At 47.5% G+C, this 6,000-nt stretch overlaps 1 pseudogene; it reads right to left on the bottom strand.

The window, feature by feature from the left end:
* Nucleotides 1-313: 313 nt before the first annotated feature.
* Nucleotides 314-1,795, bottom strand: LOC147977038 (rust resistance kinase Lr10 pseudogene; annotated as a pseudogene).
* Nucleotides 1,796-6,000: the final 4,205 nt, after the last annotated feature.

Genomic DNA, 6,000 nt, shown 5'->3' with positions numbered 1-6,000 from the left:
TTATTTACAGATCCAAAAATTGTAGGGACGGAAGGTGTGTATTCTTGGAGGCAAAGCATGTGCAGCCTTAACATTTTCTTATATCGGGAGAATTTTGGTTTTGTAGATTCCGGAGTGACGAGGTCATGCCTTCATCTTCTTCATGGGGATGACTGCACTGCAGAAAAATTGGATGTGGGGGATTACCATATCACTGAAACTACAGAATATAAGGTAATCGACAGATTTTTTGTATCTCAGCTGTCAGGATAGAACTATGGCATACATGCACAGTGACAAGCAACCATACTACTGAATAAGTTCAATATGAATCACATATGTTTCAACTACGACATGGTCACAACTGATTATTGGTACAACAGGTTCTAGAGTAGACAGATAGAAATAAGGTGCATGCTTGTGCTGTCCAATACCAACCAACATGTAGACTAAAATCATGGTGATGCTTTTCTCCATGTTTTTTAAGGGATAGCATGGTTTTCGGATGGGACATAAGGCCTTGGGGGCATCTGTAGATTCTGGAACCTCCCTGTCAACATGTTTACCACCTTTGTCATCGAGGGACGGTTCTTTGGGTTCCACTGGATGCACCACAGTGCCACTGTGGCTAGTTTTCTAACCTTTTCTTTCTCTTCTTCTGCCGTGTCCCCTGTAAGCGCCAAGTCCTGGCCAGCGATAACTTCCTCATAGATGCATTCCGGGAGGTATACCTCGTTCTGGCTCCCAGTCCTTGGGTCTGAGTTCCTCCTACCACTCACCATCTCCAACACCAGCATGCCAAAACTGTACACGTCTGACTTGTGGGATATGCCCCCAAAGTTCCGGGAATATAGCTCCGGTGCAATATAGCCCATTGTGCCTCTTGCTGCAGTTAATGTAATGATGCTTTGGTCCCTGGCACACAGCTTTGCTAGGCCAAAGTCTGAAATCTTTGGATTGAAGTTGTAGTCCAGCAAGATGTTGTGAGGCTTGATGTCAAAGTGGAGAATGCGCTGGTTGCATCCTTGATGTAGATATTCCATTCCTCGTGCAATGCCTAAAGCAATATCTAGCATTTTTTCAGGTACTAAGAGAGTCTGAAAAATATTAGAGTCGCGAGAGAATATGTATTTCTCCAGTGACTCGTTAGGCATGAATTCATAAATAAGAGCCCGTCTTGTTCCTTCATAGCAATATCCCAGGAGGCGGACAATATTTGTATGGTGGATTAGTCCAATAGTTGCAACTTCATTGATGAATTCCTGTCCCTCTCCTATAGAGTTCTCTAGCATCTTGACAGCTACAGGAACTCCATTTGGTAGCTCGCCTTTGTATACACTTCCATATCCACCACGTCCTAAGTTAACCTTGAACCGTCTCGCCATCTTCTTAACTTCAGCGAAAGTGTACCTTGTGGTTTTTGATTTTCCATGTGTATTGAGAAACATTTCAACCTTCAAATGTATCTCTCTGTTATATCTTGTCTTCAGTGAAAGATAGAGTGCGGTAGCCACCATCAACACAAGAACAACAAAGGCACCCCCTGATGATGTAGCTGCATAAATACAGTGTACAGGTAGTCAGCACATTGTCTTATGATAGAAAGCCGTAGCTTACAGATTTAATGTGGATAAGAGAATGTAGGAGTGAGAATAGCTAAATAATTTATCTGTAGCAGATACATTTTTTTGTTCCAAAAAAAAGTGTAGCATAAGGAAAATTTGAATTGAAGTAGTACCTGCAATGATTTTGACATGTGAACCTGCAAATACGAAAGAGGACAATAAGATCTCATTGATGGCAGAATAACTGATGATAGCGGAAACAAGAAGGGGCCATGATTATATTCTTACCTTGGAGAATCCAGTACGCCCATTGCACCTCCTAATCTTAGGAGGGACTCCCCCGGAAGCCATCTTCGCAGCGTTTGCCGATTATTCCAGAACCAGGTTGAACAGTAGAACGATCCAAGCAGGATGGATCAGGGGAAGCAGAGAAATCTCATCCAAAGCAGTCGTGATGGTGTGGAGGAGGTCGAGCGCGGCTCTAAGGTTTAGGGTTTGGACGAGGAGGGGAGTAGTCGCTGGACGAGGCGGCAGCGCGTGGGTGGTGGAGGACGCCTTGAGCGCTGAAAAATAGTCGGAGAAGAAACGGAGGGGAACGAGAAGCGAGGTCTCTATCTTACGAGGAGTGTAAATATGAAAAGCTTTTCTTTACATCGGTAAATATTAAAAGCTTTGTGCTACGTACTTGTAGTTCCAAAGATAGGTAATTTGATTTGCGTATTCGACCCTGTAAGGCTATGTAATTCAAACACAAATGATTTTTATGAACTTATTATAGGTTTCAATTTAAATAGCCTGGGTACTTTTGAACTGCATAACCTAGATCATTATTGTTTGGGAAAACGCGAAGACCATGAAATAATATACTAGTATATTTTGTGAAAAGTGATAGAGCTTGCTTGATCCACCGGGGAATTTTTACAATCAGGACGACTAAATTAATGAGTGTTAGATATGACTATATATGTTGGTGATGACACACTCGGCAATCTCGAAACAGGTTTTTTCCTCTCTTATTAGATGAAGCCAATCGGCCGAATGATGCTCTTCTGGTGGGTTAACGTGTCTCGTGGGACAAATCGGGCTAGACGTGGCGGCCTGGACTTCGCCGTCTTGCAAAGTTGTTGAACTGGACCTTCCCTTTTGGCATCCCAGCAGCAGACCAAGGCCAAACCCACCGCCGGCCCTAGCGACACTTGGACTACATATATGAGGAAGAACAAAATGAGCAAACTATCGAGAGGATCAGGCCTGAAACGGCACGGCGGCTCCTTCTCTCCCACCCCCGGCCGGCTCTTGATCCTTCCTCTTCTTGCTTCTTCCATTTTTTTTGGATTAGTTTGAATTACTTACAACATTTGTCACGCGGTGCTTCTTCCATTTTAATTAGCACACTTGTGCTTGTATCCAGTGGCTGTACTTCGATTCAAACCTCCATATGCTGAGTAAATCCTGCTGCCTACCTGAGAGTACCTAACAGCGGGCGTCCATGACCCAACGGCAAGGCACATGAAGGGAGCCACGCTCGGGGGAGTTCAGGTGGAGGGCTCGGTGGCTAGGGAAGGGGATGAAAGTGGATGTGCATGATTTTGGAGTTGTTTAATAGCCTTGACCCCCGTGTTCGGATGCACATCTAAAGTGGGGGGAGCTGGAGCGTCGTCAGGTCGATGACAGAGGGCAGAGAGAGCCTATGCCAACTTAGAGTCATGATGTGGCCAAAACCATTTCGCGTGAAGTCAAAACAGGGTTAGGTGGACGAATATCGTTGACACGACGAAATCTACCTTGTATTAAGAGTTGAGGGACAGAGATTGCACCCAAAAAACAATCAAGGACGGAAACTCACGAGAACCACACTTTACGGTTGGATGAGGGTCTAAAAATGTACTTTAGTCAACGAACTATAGCAAATATACAATCAAAAGAAATCGTTTTATGAAACTGTTGTTGGCCTCGTTTGCCCGATTGCCATTTTTTTTTTTGAAATGGAGGTTTACCCCCGGCCTCTGCATTATAAAGATGCATGCAGCCATCTTATTAAAAGTTCGCAAAGTAGCATAAAGTCATCAAAGTCTTACAGCTCGCAAGTGGAGCGAAGCAAATGGAAAAATAGAAAAGTACATGCTGACAATCACAACCGGTACGAAACTGTTGTTGGCCTCGAACCGGTTGAATATAGCCCGTGCTACCATCTCCCACTGGTTGCACTTAGTAACCAAAAGCTCCCTGGAGTCCATAGGAGTGAGTAAAGACCACATACGGATCCAAGCGATAGCTCTGAAGATGACCTGCAAAAAGGTTAAATTGTATTGTCTGTTAAAAATAAAATCATTCCGACAGTTCATATAACCCACAAAAGCGCACGTATTCCGATCCGAATACGAGCTGCAAGAGTATGTTCAACCCCAGCTAACCACGTTCCAAACAACGACTCAATGTCAACTGGAGGATTAATGTTTGCCTTGATTGCATGATTGCCATGCGACTTCTTACGTCATGAATGCCATTTCATGCAGCCTACAAGGCTTTTTGCTAATCAATTCAAGTCAAGCTATGTAGTCTCAAGAAACTATAAATACATTAAAAAAATTGATGTCTGCTAGCACTTCAGAACATGTCTTTTTAATACAACTTCAGAACATGTACTGAACACACGGGGATCACGCCTCAATTAAGAGGGTGTTTGTTTCCAGGGACTTATTGATTTAGGGCATCTCCAGCCGCGCCCCCAACAGGCCTCCCCAGGCCACTTTTTCGGCGCCGGCGCCGAAAAAACGGCCCAGTCGCGCCCCCAGGACGCCGAAAATCATTGGTTCGGACCTTTTTTCCGCCCGGCGTGCTGGGGAGCAGTTGGGGGCTCCGGCGCTAGGGAAAAGCACGCCTGGCCCACACCGACAGGGGAAAAGACAAGGTTTTCTTCCCCCGACTCGTCTCGCACCCCCCGCGTCCTCGGCCACCACTAGCTATATCCCGGCGACGGCCGCCGCCCTACTCCGCTAGATAGCCATTCCCCACTGGAAAATAGCAGCGCTTCGCCGCGACAGCCCCTCCTACAGCAGCTGGGCGTTTCCGGCCGCCGTTTCCGGCCGCGGAGGCGCGGTTTAACGGCGGGTACACGCCCATCGAGCGCAAGGTGTTCGGCGTTTTTCGTGTCTCGGCGATGGACTCGGATGAGGAGGAAGAGCTCGCCGCGCTGCTGGAGGAGGAAGCCGCGGCCGACGTCCAGGAAGAAGAGCATCTCATGGTGCTCGCCGCCCTCGCCCAGCTGCTGGCGAGCAATGAAAAGCCGCGGCGAGGTGGCTCGGCGCTGGGGCGGATGAAAGCAAAGAACCGGCATCGTCTCCAAGGCTACTGCATGCTCTACTCCGACTACTTCGCCGATGCTCCACTTCATGGCGAGAGAACATTTCGGCGCCATTATCGGATGAGCCGAAAGCTCTTCCTCAGGATTGTGAATTCCATCCGGGAGTTCGACAACTACTTCAAGTGCAAGATGGACTGCGCTGGCGCTCTTGGATTCACCTCCATCCAGAAGTGCACGACAGCAATGAGGATGCTTGCATATGGAGCTCCCAGTGATTCACTCGACGACTATGGGCGCATGGCCTAGTCCACCAGCATAGAGTGTTTCTACAAGTTCTGTCGGGCAGTGGTGGCACTGTTTGGGCCACAATACTTGAGAACACCCAATGCGGAAGACACTGCTCGGATCTAGCTAGTGGTGCTTGAGGATGCTTGCATATAGAGTGTTTCCTGGGATGCTTGGAAGCATCGACAGCATGCATTGGAAATGGAAGAATTGCCCATTTGGTTGGCAGGGGATGTACAAAGGCGTCAAAGGCGGTTGCAGTGTGGTGCTTGAGGCGGTAGCCACACAGGACCTTTGGATTTGGCACTCCTTCTTTGGTATGCCAGGAACTCACAATGACATCAACGTGCTGCAGTGCTCTCCTGTTTTTGCCAAGCTCGTTGAGGGCCATTCTCCTCCGGTGAACTTCGAGATCAATGGGCACCAATACAACAAGGGGTACTATCTAGCTGACGGCATCTATCTGAGATGGTCGACATTTGTGAAGACGATCTCAAAACCTGTGGCAGGAGGCAAGAACGTCTGGTTTGCGAAGCTTCAGGAGGCTTGCAGGAAGGATGTCGAGCGGGCATTTGGTGTGCTCCAATCTCGATTTGCTGTTGTTCGGTACCCCGCTCAGACCTGGTCCAAAGATCAAATGTGGGAGATTATGACTTGCTGTGTCATCTTGCACAACATGATCATCGAGAGCGAGCAAGAAGACCCAGTGTTTGACACTGAACCATACTACAGGCAGGGTCCTCTAGCCGAAGTTGATCACCAGCTACCGGCAACTTGGACTGCCTATCTCAGTATGCGTCAGGAGATCCGAGACCCACAGGTGCATCATCAACTGCAGAAAGATCTGATTGAGCACCTATGGAGGCT

This window comes from Triticum urartu, chromosome 4A, assembly GCF_056163025.1.
Source record: "Triticum urartu cultivar PI428250 chromosome 4A, HENAU_Tu73, whole genome shotgun sequence".
In the NCBI taxonomy this organism is placed as follows: Eukaryota; Viridiplantae; Streptophyta; class Magnoliopsida; order Poales; family Poaceae; genus Triticum; species Triticum urartu.
The sequence above is the reverse complement of the archived record's forward strand: the minus strand, read 5'-3'. Positions and strand labels throughout refer to the sequence as shown.